General features: G+C 46.2%; 1 protein-coding gene across 4 annotated transcripts in view; it reads left to right on the top strand.

Moving 5' to 3' along the window:
* Positions 1–310: 310 nt before the first annotated feature.
* CDC42EP3 (CDC42 effector protein 3) overlaps positions 311–12,330 on the top strand; it is a 28,551-nt gene continuing 16,531 nt past the window's right edge. Inside the window, exons 1-2 of one of the 4 annotated variants that reach the window (XM_063695956.1) lie at positions 1,180–1,449; positions 4,655–4,735. The gene's annotated coding sequence lies outside the window, so the exon portion shown is untranslated. Of the gene's footprint in view, positions 788–819; positions 1,450–4,654; positions 4,736–12,330 lie in introns of those variants that run through there. The other 3 variants (XM_004029104.5, XM_004029102.5, XM_063695955.1) reach the window with 3 other exon arrangements.

Here is a 12,330-nt window from a genome sequence, read left to right on the forward strand (position 1 = left end):
TGACCTGAAGCTGATAACTCTCGGCAAAGCCAAGGTGCCCGGGAGGTTCTCCGCGTTGTGCCAGGATTTCCATCCAACCCGAGAGTCTCAGGGCAGAGGCCAGGCCCCCAGCGTCCGACTCCCAGGGGTCCCAGCCCCCTCCCCTGGCTGACCATGCGGGCTGGGACCTCCCAGCCGGAAAACACCGCCCTTTCCTGTCGCCTACTCCTTCCCCAGGCCGACGACTCGCGGAGGAGGAAGAGACGGAGGCCGATTAAGAAAATTAGCATTCATTAACCCGGTTCACGCTCGGGCCCCGGCGGAGGGGAGGGGCGCGCCGGGCGACGGCGCTGGCGGTGGCCGGGTGACCGGCGGGCGCAGGTGCCACCGCGAGCTGAATTTTACCCTCCTGGGCCGGCAGCTGCGCCACTTGCGCCTCGTCGCGCGTCTGGGGCAGCCGCCACCGGCTTGTCCCAGCTTTAGGCAAATCCTTTTGAAAGACCTTGAGGGAGAAGAAACGCCTCCCTCTGGGTAAGAGAACCTGTAGCGTCTGCTGTTCGTCGCGTGTCCAGTTGCTCAGCCGGGAGCTCCGGCATCTTCAGGGCGCGAAGTCCACTCTCCGGGTTTTGGCTGCAGCTCCGAGGGGAGCGAGCTAGAAACTGACAGAACGCGACCCTCCCCCTCCGCGCCCACCGGAGCCCGGGCTGAGAGGGACCTGGGGAGCTGCGGCCTGGCCGGGGCGGCGCACTCAGGTGGCCTCGCTTCCCTGCGGGTCACCGCCCGCCACGCCGGAACCTCGCACAGCTAGGTCGGCCTGTTGGGATCGGGAGAGGTGGGCGCACGAGTTTTAGTGCGGGAGTCCGGGGTGCGGGCGGAGTCCTATTGTCTCCGTGCACCCGGGCGGCAGCACCTCCGGGTCCCTCTTTAAACCGAGCGTCCGGCGACCTTTCTTTGTGCTTAGGGAGTCGAAAGCGGCATCTTCTCCGAGAGAAGTCGCCTACTGGGGGGTGGCGCTGGGGAGGTAACAATGGGCGCCAGTTGTCCTCCGAGGGTCCAACGGTGACCCCCCCTGCGCGCGCGCGCGCCCGGCGGCCGGTTGGCCCCGGGCCAGGGCACAGGTACCGCGGCTGGGAGGGTCGGCCCCGGTGCCCGCGCCCTCCGCCCCGCCCCAGTGAGTCCCAGCGCCGCCGGCCCCGCCCCACGCCGCCCCGCCCTCCGCAGGTTCAGTCCTCGCGTCCGGCCGCCCCGCGCTCAGTCGCGCGCACCTTCTCTCGCGGCCGGGGTGCCGCAGCGCGGGGCTAGCCCGGAGACCCGGCCACCGGCCTGGGGCGCCTTCACGCCGTCTCGGAGCGGATAATGCGGTGAGCAGGCACCGCGCCGGCAGACTCGGCTGGATCTGCGCACAGCGGCAGGGATTGCGTGCGCCCGCGGGAGGCCCGGGGCAGCGGCTGGGATCCTCAGCGGCGGCCGGTGAGTCGGGGCAGCCCAGGGCTTCTTCCTCTCTACCTGTCTGTGAGTCTGTCCCGCCCGCGGCCGTGGCCGCTTCCGGCGTGCGCTGGTGTTAGGCTGGGAAACCAGCAGGGAGTCGGGATACCCAGGGCATCGCTTTCCCATCTAGTGTCCAACGGAACGAAGGGGACATAAAGCAAGCCAGGAGGGGGTCGGGCGGCACGACCAGGACTCAGAGCTCCACCATTTGTGCCCACTACTTTTCAGGGTGGGGCTGTGCGGCCACATTGCACCCTCCGAGCTATTGGCAGAGCCATTCTGGGCGCGTATAGCATTTTTCCATCTGAGAACAAGCCGCACTTGGCTACCGCGCCCCTCGCATCATGGATTGGTACCAGGGCCGCACATGGGTGCATCGCACAGCTCTGCCATGGCATCGCCTGCCCGGTGCCCTCCTCTTTCTTAATGGAGGGCATTGTTAGTGGGGCGCCAACCTGCAGATCTGGATATTGACTTTTTTGTTTTTTGACGGTGAACAGCTGAGACGTTTACAAGGTTTTTTGTTTTTTTGTTTTCCTCCCTTTCTCCTTGAAACTAAGTGGCTTGACACAGACAAGTATCAGACATGTGAGGATGAATGGATCTGGCCATTTTTTCGTTATGAATTATTATACTCTATCCCTCTCTCGACTTTGGGAGGCATGTGTTTCATCTTATAAATAGAAAGTAGCATATTTTTTGGCAGGATCTCCTTTATACTGTGCAGTCTAGGAGAGGTCAGTTTAAAAATAAATATGCACTTGAATGTTACATTACTGAGAGCCAGGCTGTGGCTGGGACAAGCTGCGTGGACAGCAGCATCAAAGCCGGGAGCGCAGCTGTGTTGAAAGGAGTAAAAGCCCCAGAGTGCAGCCCAGGCTGACAGTCAAGTAATTACATTTTGTTTAAAAAAAAAAAAAAAAAAGCGAATTAAAATGAGGAATGTCAGGAGGGTATTGCAACATGAATCTTTCCAGCCCTGGCGTATTTGGAGGAGTGGGCTGCTGCTGTGTGCTGAGGGTGTAGGGGGGCTCTAGGGAGGGAACTGATGAATGTGTTAGGGAGACAAAGATTCCATCCCCATCTCCCAGCTCTTAGTTCTCACAATATCCAAGAGTTTCTTGGGAGTACTGCCTTTTAAAAGGAACAAAAATTAGGAGAGCAGCAGATGTCTGTATTTTAATAGCAAAGCCAGTTTTAGGGACTTCCTCTTAACATCACAGGGAGAAAAAAGACTCACCAGGAACCAGCGATGATGCCCCAAAGGTATCCCTAAGACAATTTAAAAGGCTCCTGTAATGTTCTAATTTACACAAGCTCTTTCATCTTAAAACCAGGAAATGTACCTTCTCTTCTTTTCTGGACAGTTCCACAAGTCTATTCTTTCATACCCCCTGCAATTTGTGTGAGCTCTTATTGGTAGTTAATAAGCTACACAGGTATGTGTGTGATGCATACCCTTTTCAGAATAGATTTAGACACTCAGAAATAAGTTGGAGTAGTTGTGAAATATTTAGCATTTTCATATGTGAAATAAATGATAAAGGCCCTTTCTATAGTCAAGGAATGGTTGAAATTCTTCATAAAGTCTCCCAAAGAATGCGGGTTTCCCAATGGGCCTCACCCATTTGAATAAAACAGCACCAGCCTCTGGGCTCACAGATAAGAACTTTAGAGGAAAAATTTGGAAGCATTTCTGGATCCATGGCAGTTTCTGTTTTCCAATGGCATCATCTGCTAGAGATTTACATGATGAATTCTATGATTAGAACATGGTGCTGAGGCTGTGGCAGCAGCTACAGGCTTGAAATGAGATGAGCTCCTCTTTCCCTCAATCTGAGCAGTGAAATTGTTTCGCGTATCTCTATGGAACAAGTAAAAGCAGCTAGAGTAATAAGTGTTGCACACTTTTTGCTTTTTATTGCACATTTAAGTGTGGTGCAAGATGAATAAATACAAAGCTGTAACAATGATTGCAGAAGGGCTCACATGAGTTCATTTGACCTGTCTGCGCTCCAGCTTTTCCTTTAATGTGGTGTTTTGTTTTATGTCCAACATGCTCACAAAAGCTGTGCTTTTTTCATGTATAAAGTTCCTGGTATTCAACAGTGTTGGGGATAAAATTGCTTTCACCTGTATCACCCAAAGGTTTTTTTTTTTTTTTTTTTAGCCAGGCCATAGATTTTTCACAAATTCTTTGACCGTTAACTGTAACATTTATCCAGTGGGTGGAATATAATTCGTAACCTAAAAACCTCCAAGAAGACTGCTCTGATCGTATTATTATTATTATTATTATTGTTATTCAGATTCTTGCTTTCAGTCTGATTTTATCTAGGCCCAGTCTCATTTCTTACTAACCAGAATCCTGTGAACCTGTTTTTCTTTTCATTGATTGAATGAGAAATCTATTTTTAAATGCAGTATGTTTGCCAGAGAACAAGGATAGCCATTTGAAAATACTGGATTCAGCCAGCCACAAAATCTTGTGTGCCTCACCAAGCCATAGAAGACCAAGAATTGTCCTAATATATTGCATTGTTCATTACTTTGGATGTTAAAAGCACTTCCTAAGTGGAGCCTGTCCTATGTGTCAAGCGCTCTTCTCAGCCTTTTGTCTTGATTATCTTACTTGTTTCTAGCAATCATCTAATGAAAGAACCGTTGTATCCCCATTTTGCTGGTGTAGAGACTGAGGATAGACCAGTTATATAACTTACCCAAAGTTGTGCAGTAAGCAAAACCTAAACATGCGTGTGCAGTTTCACAACACAATATGTGCAGGCATGAGTGGCTAATCCTATGTGAAAGTCAGCAGCTCTTTGGGTTAAGGGGATGGGAAAAAAAAACTGAACTTCTGAAGCCTCCGAGTCAGGCTGCCTGGGCACATGTCCTAGTTCTGGCACTTAACACCTGTGTGACTCTGGGCAAGTTACCTCACCTTTACCTCAGTTTATCCTTTGTAAAATGGAGATATTATTTCCCTGAGGATTAAAGGAGTTAAAAAAGATTATGTACTCAGAACAGTGCCTGGCCCAGAGTAGCCACAATAAAAGGTTGAGGTTTTCAATGTTGCTTTTGTTTTTTTCCTAGGTACTTAATACTGGTTCTGTCATGTAATATTCATAACTATTCTTTGAGAGAGATAGTACAGTGGTCCCCAATTACCCGTGGTTTTCTTTTCCAGGGTTTCAGTTACCCATAGTCAACCATGGTCTGAAAATAGGTGAATATGGGGCATTTTAAGAAAGAAAGAGACCATATTCAGGTAATTTTTATTACATTGTTATAATTATTCTATTGTTAATCTCTTACTGTGCCTACTTTACAAATTAAACTTTATAACAGGTATGTATGTATAAAAAACAACATAGTATATATGGGGTTCAGTACTGTCCAAGGTTCAGGCACCCACTGGGGGTCTTGGAACATATCCATGGAGGATAAGGCAGACTATTATATTGCTTTTCTTTTCCAGATGAGAACACAGGCTCAGAAAGGTTTAGTAACGTGGCCAAGGTCACACAGCTAAATAGCAGAAGCAGGGTTTGAACTCAGGTCTTTTTGACCTTATACTAAATACCACACCCCCACCAACGGGGAGGAGGGGCAGAGAAGTTGTTAAATCTGATTTTTGTTATGACTTTTGGCCTCTGGCAAGGAAATAATTTCATATCACCCTGTATCTCACAGTTGAAGATGACAGTAATTGCCAGCCTTGAGGAACACTATGTAAATTATTTTATTATTAAAGATGACTCAATCCCACATATGTGGCATGAAAGTGGATCTAGCATGAACACTGCTAGGGTTAACATAAGCAGTTTAATTTATGCCATAAACGAAGAGATTTACTAGGTGAAAATGTGGGACTCTATGGTGAGAAAGCAAGCCAAGCCACAGCCAGGGACAAGGACTTCTGGTGGCTGGGGATGAAGTGAAGCTCTAGCATAGACTGTGTGCTCGCTTCAAAATTCTGGGGAGCCCGGGGTTGCAGAGTCCAGTAACCACCTGTGGACAATCCCCTCCTTGAAGGCAGGAACCACACAACCTGGGCCTTCAGTCCCGGCACTCAGTGGACGTTTTAGTCCATGTTTGTTGATGATGTTGCTGCAAGAACTCAGCAGAAGAGGAGCTACAGGTAAAGTGAACAGAAAGGCACTGGGCTGTGTCCATGGCAGAAGTCAAGCCCTGTTACAGTTCGGCATATCCCCTGGGCCCTGCTAGATAAGAAACACAGAACAAGGAAACCTTTGAAACCTAGTCCTTACTGCTTGCCCCGGAAAACCCACAGGGCCTGCCTTGGCCTACACTGCTTTGATGCTCTGGGTTTGTGATTAGCTGTGGGGATCAGCTCCAGAGACTTCTCAGATGGAAACAGGGTTCTGGAAAGGACAGTCCGAAGTAACTCAGGTAGCCTCAAAGCCAATGGTTACAGTCTTGGAGCTGTCCAATTCCATTTGAAATCTTCTCCTGTCCCCACCTCTTAAAGGCTACAAAACAAAACAATACCCCACAAACCAGAATAAGTAGCCATGTAATTCTAAAGCAATAGTCAGGTGTGTTTCTTTCCTTAAAAAAAAAAAAAAAAAAAAAGCTTTCTCCTTGATATACTTCAGTGCCAAGTTTCATCAGAATCACATGATGATGGACTGAATTTGACAGTACCTCTGGTAGAAAAGCAGTTTTCAAATTTTAACCATACAGTTTTATAATACAAAGCATGATGCTGAGATTTAAAAGATTACTATTTCTAAATAGCCAAGTAAACTGTGTGAAAGCTGATGAGTTCCAAACTAGTGTTTGCTTAGTCCTTACTGCTTGCCTAAGTCATGAATTAATAGAATTCTAGAATCCCAAATTTAAAACTTTTTAAAAAGGATTTTCAGTGGATTGGGTTTTATTTCCATATTGGATAAAGTTATTATTAGCCTTCTAGCCTTTGGCCCTTTGTTAAACCATGTTGCAGAGATCACACACCTGCAATTAGGTAACAGGGTACCGCCTAAAGTGTACCTCGAGCTATGAATGTAATAAAAGTATTCTGTGGGACCCCAGTTTGATGAAGGTCCCTTTCTGCAGGACTTTTGAGAACATTTAAAAAGCCAGTGTATACAGTGAATCTCCACAGGGAGGTGGTGTCCAGAGTTTCTCAAATGGTTTTGCCCACTGAGCAGCTGCAGGACCAGCCTGGCAGGAAACACACTCTGGGAAACACAGAACAGAAGCTACATAACCGCAGTATGTCCTACAGAGCCGAAGCAACCCAGGGACATTTTAGTTAGAGAACCACAGGCGTTACAGGAAGAGAGCCATGAGGATGTACCAGGAGATCCTGGCAAATGCTGATAAAACTAATGGAGAATTAAGTGAGGGCAATCAAAAGGGGTGTCTGTGTGTAGAAATAGAGATTAAAAAAATACCAATTCTGGTCTTAGCTCTGACCCAAATTGTATAACCTTGACCTCTTGGGGTTTTCTTGTTCTCATCCCTAAAACGTAGCATTTGGTGAGAGATGATCTCAGATAATCTCTGGCTCCAGAATCAGTGAGCCAGGATCAGTGGCACCTATTAGCATAGCTATCTTACTACTAATAATGTAAGACTCTGGGTTGAAAAACAGACCTGTGCAGATCTCTGGCAGAGCAGCCTGAGCAAGTGTGGAAGGCAGGGAACTTCAAAGTCAGGCCTCTATTTAGACAGCTTCCACATTTGGGAATCCGTCATGTTCTGGTGACAACCTGAAGGTCCTATTTGTAGACACATCATGCCAATGATAGATCGTTGTCATGAGTTTAGTTGAAAAAGAGCTTTTCTGTCCAAATACATCATAATCATTTAGGCTACATACATTTTTTAAAACAAGCAGAGGCATTTTTGGTGAAATGTGGCTTTGCCATTCAGAATGTGTTTGATTTCTCAACCTTTTTATTTATTTTTTAAACTTTTGTTTTGCCAAGGGTCAGTTCAGACTTAAAACATTGATTTTAACACAGCAGGAGATGAGGCTCTAAGCCTTTGGCTGACCAGCTAGTCAGAAAACAAATCCTTCCCCTTCTCTGGGCAGGCTCCATCCCATCACCTGTGAAAAAAAATGGCAGAGTGGGAGGGTGGGGATGGGAAGGGAGGCCAGAGAAGTGTGTGGATGTTCTCCAGGCCCTCTCCTGGCCCTAAACTGTGATTCTGTTCCTCTTTTTTCTTGTGTCAGAGGCATTTCCATAGTGTCTTGTATCTTCTCCTATTGTAACACTTATTACATTTAAATTATCTTTATATATATATATGTATATGTATATGGGAGTTTATTAAGGAGTGTTGACTCACATGATCATAAGGTGAAATCCAATAATAGGCCTAACTTTTAGGTTTGGGGCTACATGTGCAGGTTTCTTACATAGGTAAACTCATGTCACGGGGTTTTGATGTACAGATTATTTCATCACCTAGGTACTAAGCATAGTACCTGATCATTATTCTTTCTGATCCTCTCCCTCCCGCCCTTCCTCCTCAATTAGGCCCCAGTGTTTGTTGTTTCCCTCTTTGTGTCCATTTGTTCTCATTTAGCTCCCACTTATAAGTGAGCACATGCGGTATTTGGTTTTCTGCTCCTACGTCAGTTTGCTAAGACTAATGGCCTCCAACTCCATCCATGTTCCTGATTGATGCAAGTGGCTGCCTAATTAGACTACTGGCTCCTCAAGGATAGGGACTGAATCTCATTTATCTTGTCATTCATCTTTGCTGCAGTAGGACTTAATGACAAAGTGGGCAGTATGGCCCTTGCTATACTATCTGATTCTTTCTGTAGCATATCTCCTCAGTTGTTGTCAGGTCAGAAATCTTTGTCACTTACTTGCTGTATTAGTCAGGGTTCTCTAGAGGGACAAGACTAACAGGATAGATGTATATATAAAGGGGAGTGTATTAGGGAGTGTTGACTCACATGATCATAAGGTGAAATCCCATAATAGGCCGTCTGCAAGCTGAGGAGCAAGGAAGTTAGTCCAAGTCCCAAAACCTCAAAAGTAGGGAAGCAAACAGTGCAGCCTTCAGTCTGTGACCAAAGGCACGAGAGCCTTCTGGCAAACCACTGGTGTAAGTCCAGGTCCAAAAACTGAAGAACTTGGAGTCTGATGTGTGAGGGCAGGAAGCATCCAGCACGGGAGAAAAATGAAGGCCAGAAGACTCAGAAAGTCTAGTCCTTCCACATTCCTCTGCTTTCCTTTTTTTTTTTTTTTTTTTTTTTGAGATGGAGTCTCACTCTGTCGCCCAGGCTGGAGTGCAGTGGCGCAATCTCGGCTCACTGCAAGCTCCGCCTTCCAGGTTCACGCCATTCTCCTGCCTCAGCCTCCCAAGTAGCTGGGACTACAGGCGCCCTCCACAACGCCCGGCTAATTTTTTGTATTTTTAATAGAGACGGGGCTTCACCACCTTAGCCAGGATGGTTTCAATCTCCTGACCTCGTGATCTAACCGCCTTGGCCTTCCAAAGTGCTGGGATTACAGGCGCGAGCCACCGTGCCTGGCATCCTCTGCCTGCTTTTATCCTAGCCACACTGGCAGCTGATTAGATGGTGCCCACCCAGATTGAGGATGGGTCTGTGTCTCCTAGTTCACCGACTCAAATGTTAATCTCCTTTGGCAACACCCTCACAGACACACCCAGGAGCAATACTTTGCATCCTTTGCATCCTTCCATCAAGTCAACACTCAGTATTAACCACCACACTAGCTTATTTTTAAGTCCTGCTGTAGTAAAGTTACTCCTTCCCAGGCTACAGAACATTCATATGCAAGGGGAGTCACCCCAGTCATTTGGTTGTGGTGATAGAGATCATCTGAGGGCCCTGTGAAAATAGGTCAAGCCCCTGCTGGAACCTTCTCAACATCTCAGCGGAGAGATTGGCAACCCCCACCAATGCTTTCTCATGCCCTGGGAGTGACTGAGGCAACTTGGCACCCATGTGTCCACTTAGAGCACAGAGTAAGGGTCCTTGTATTTCCTAGTGCTGCCTAGACCTCTCGCCAGCCATTAACGAATAAATAAACGTGAGCCATTTATTTATTTGTTATATTAGCGTCAGTCTCTCCACAGTGGAGTGCATCATTGCTGCGGCCTCAACTTCTAGAATAGTGCCTGGCACTTAATAGGCCTTCCATGGATGTTTGTTGTTGAATACATGAGGGACCAGCCAGGGGCTGGGGAGGCACATGGAAGGTTTTGGGGTTTTTTTTTTTTGTTTTTTCTTGTTTTTTTGAGACTGAGTTTCACTCACTGAGTTGCCCAGGCCGGAGTGCAGTGGCACAGTCTCAGCTTACTACAACCTCTGCCTCCCGGGTTCAAGAGATTCTCCTGCCTCAGCCTCGTGAGTAGCTGGGATTACAGGCACCCGCCACCACACCCAGCTAATTTTTGTATCTTTAGTAGAGACTGGGTTTCACCGTGTTGGCCAGACTGGTCACGAACTCCTAACCTCAGGTGATCCGCCCGCCTCGGCCTCCCAAAGTGCTGGGATTACAGGTGTGAGCCACCGCGCCTGACTGTGAAAGGCTTTTTAAAGCTGGCTTCTCATGGGTTGAACTGGCGAGAGGCACATGGCTCACTCTGTGCATGTCACAGCACCAACTAGAGCCTGTTTTCTTGCTCTCAGACGGCTTCAGAATGAAATGTCTTCCAAAAGAGTGTTGATTTTTGGCCTTCTATTAAGTTTAGTGTAAGTTTATGCTGGTGATGGGGATTTGTTTTGTATTCCCTGTGGGCTTACCCTGGGATGGTGGTGCTTTACTTGCCAGCCTGGGGGAGTGAGGTTCAGAGAGAGGTCTCTCAGGGCGGTTCAGGGAGTAAAGCAGGGACTTCTTTCAAATTCCGTTCTTTTTTCAGAATGGGGAATTAGACTATTGAACCCAGAACATTTGGGAGTTTTTCACACTATATTTAAAACAATCAGTTTAGGCAGCCAGATCCCAAGGTCTAAAAGGAGTAAGGTTAGAAGGAATCCCCACCATGAGCTTCCAGCTCATCTTCTTCCTTATGCAGCTCCAGCTTTTTGGGGTAATTTATAATGAACATTACCCCTTCCATTGATATGGGCTCATTGCCTGCCAGGTGCTTTGCCAAGCACTTTATGCTCGTTGTTACCTAAGAAGACTCCCACCTTTGCCATTTGCACTTCACGGATGGGGAAACTGAAGCTCCCAAAGGGAGTCACTACATGGCTCAGGACCCTTAATTTAATACCAGGAAGGATGGGAAAGGGTGATGAAAATTGTATTCGCTGGTAAAAAGTATTTTGATTCTAAGGTTAGTCTTACTTTCCTTAAAAACATTACTTTTTTTTTTTCTTTTTTGGAAACTTCCTAGACGCTAGATGTTTCTGCAAATAGAATCACAGAGCCCTACCATTTGACAGATGGAAGGACCTTATCTCAGCCCCAGTCTCATTCTGACATGATATAACCAAGGCCTTAAGTGTTTAAGTGACACAGAGCATGAATCTTCCTCCTAGGCCCAGCTCTGTCAAACTTTTTTTTAAGCCAAGGAAAAGAAAATCTTAAGCCTGACATATAAGCAGATAATAACATAATTTCTTGGGTTAAAAAGGAGAGAGATTGGCCCTACTTATCAAGTATTTAAGAAAATAACAATATGCCCTTTTGTTTTTTCTCTTCTCTCATACATCACCAATTCTGGTGGGGTCTGTCCAGAGACCCTCAGATGGCTATGACTTTGTCAGCCACCTCCTCATGCTGTCAGCTCCCGGTAGCCTTGCCGTCCAGTTTATAACGCCAGCAGCCAGAGCCTGCACCATTCTGCGCAAATGGGATTATATAATTAATTTTAACCCAAAAGCAGGACTTCTATTCATCATCATTCAGTTCATTCCTGTGGGCTTCATCCAGCCCCAGCTCTCGGTCCAGGTAATTCTGGACCCCAGTTAGCCACTGGCACAATGAAGCTCCCTCTATGTCTCCTGTTTATCTTTAGGTTTGATAAGTGCATCTCCTGTGTCTTCCAAGTCACTTGCCCTATTAATAAGATCCCTTTAAGGCTTGGCTAAAATTGGCAGATTACAAGTAATTGACCCATCTAGCAACTGTGTCATGTATGTAAGCAAGTGAGGTGCCAGTGAACTTTTTATCAGTGCCTACTGAGCATATATCTCCTAAGTGTTCAAAACCCAGACCTTTACTGAAGATACATGTGATAATAGTCACAAGTAATTGTCTCTTCTTTTTGGAAAATCAAATCATTTGCCTGTATGTGTATATATATATATACACACACACTATACACACACACACACTGTATACACACACTATATATAGTATACATACATACATATACATACATACATACTACTCCCTATAGTTTTTGAAAAGGTTTTCATAAATGGTTTCATGATCAAAAGGAGACAAGTGATTTCAGGACCTTAGGCTCTTCCTTACTCATCAAGCCTGGAAATCTGGACTCCCATATGGTATGAAGTCCCTTCCAATGATTACTGCTCCACTCTGCCCTTCCATTTCCCTTTGACAGGGTTAGTTGTGCCCACTCCCTAACCCTACACCCTCCAGATCCCATCATTTCCAGGTCTGCCACTTTGAGGTTCATTCCATTTACTTTTTTTTTTTTTTTTAACCTTAAGGTAGAGGCAAAATAGAAGTTCAATAAATCAGAGAAGGTAATATTCCCCTTTGGTCTCAGCTTCCTTTTTCCTTAAAAAGTAAAATCAAATGAACAAAAGTAAAACCAAAGTAACTTAAAATGAACTTTGAATGGAAGTAAAAGGATTTTCCTCTTAAAATCATCCATATGATAAAGTAAGTGGGTCACCAGAGAATTTAGGAGAAAAAGAATGTTAGA

This window comes from Gorilla gorilla, chromosome 12 (genome assembly GCF_029281585.2).
Source record: "Gorilla gorilla gorilla isolate KB3781 chromosome 12, NHGRI_mGorGor1-v2.1_pri, whole genome shotgun sequence".
Lineage (NCBI taxonomy): Eukaryota > Metazoa > Chordata > Mammalia > Primates > Hominidae > Gorilla > Gorilla gorilla.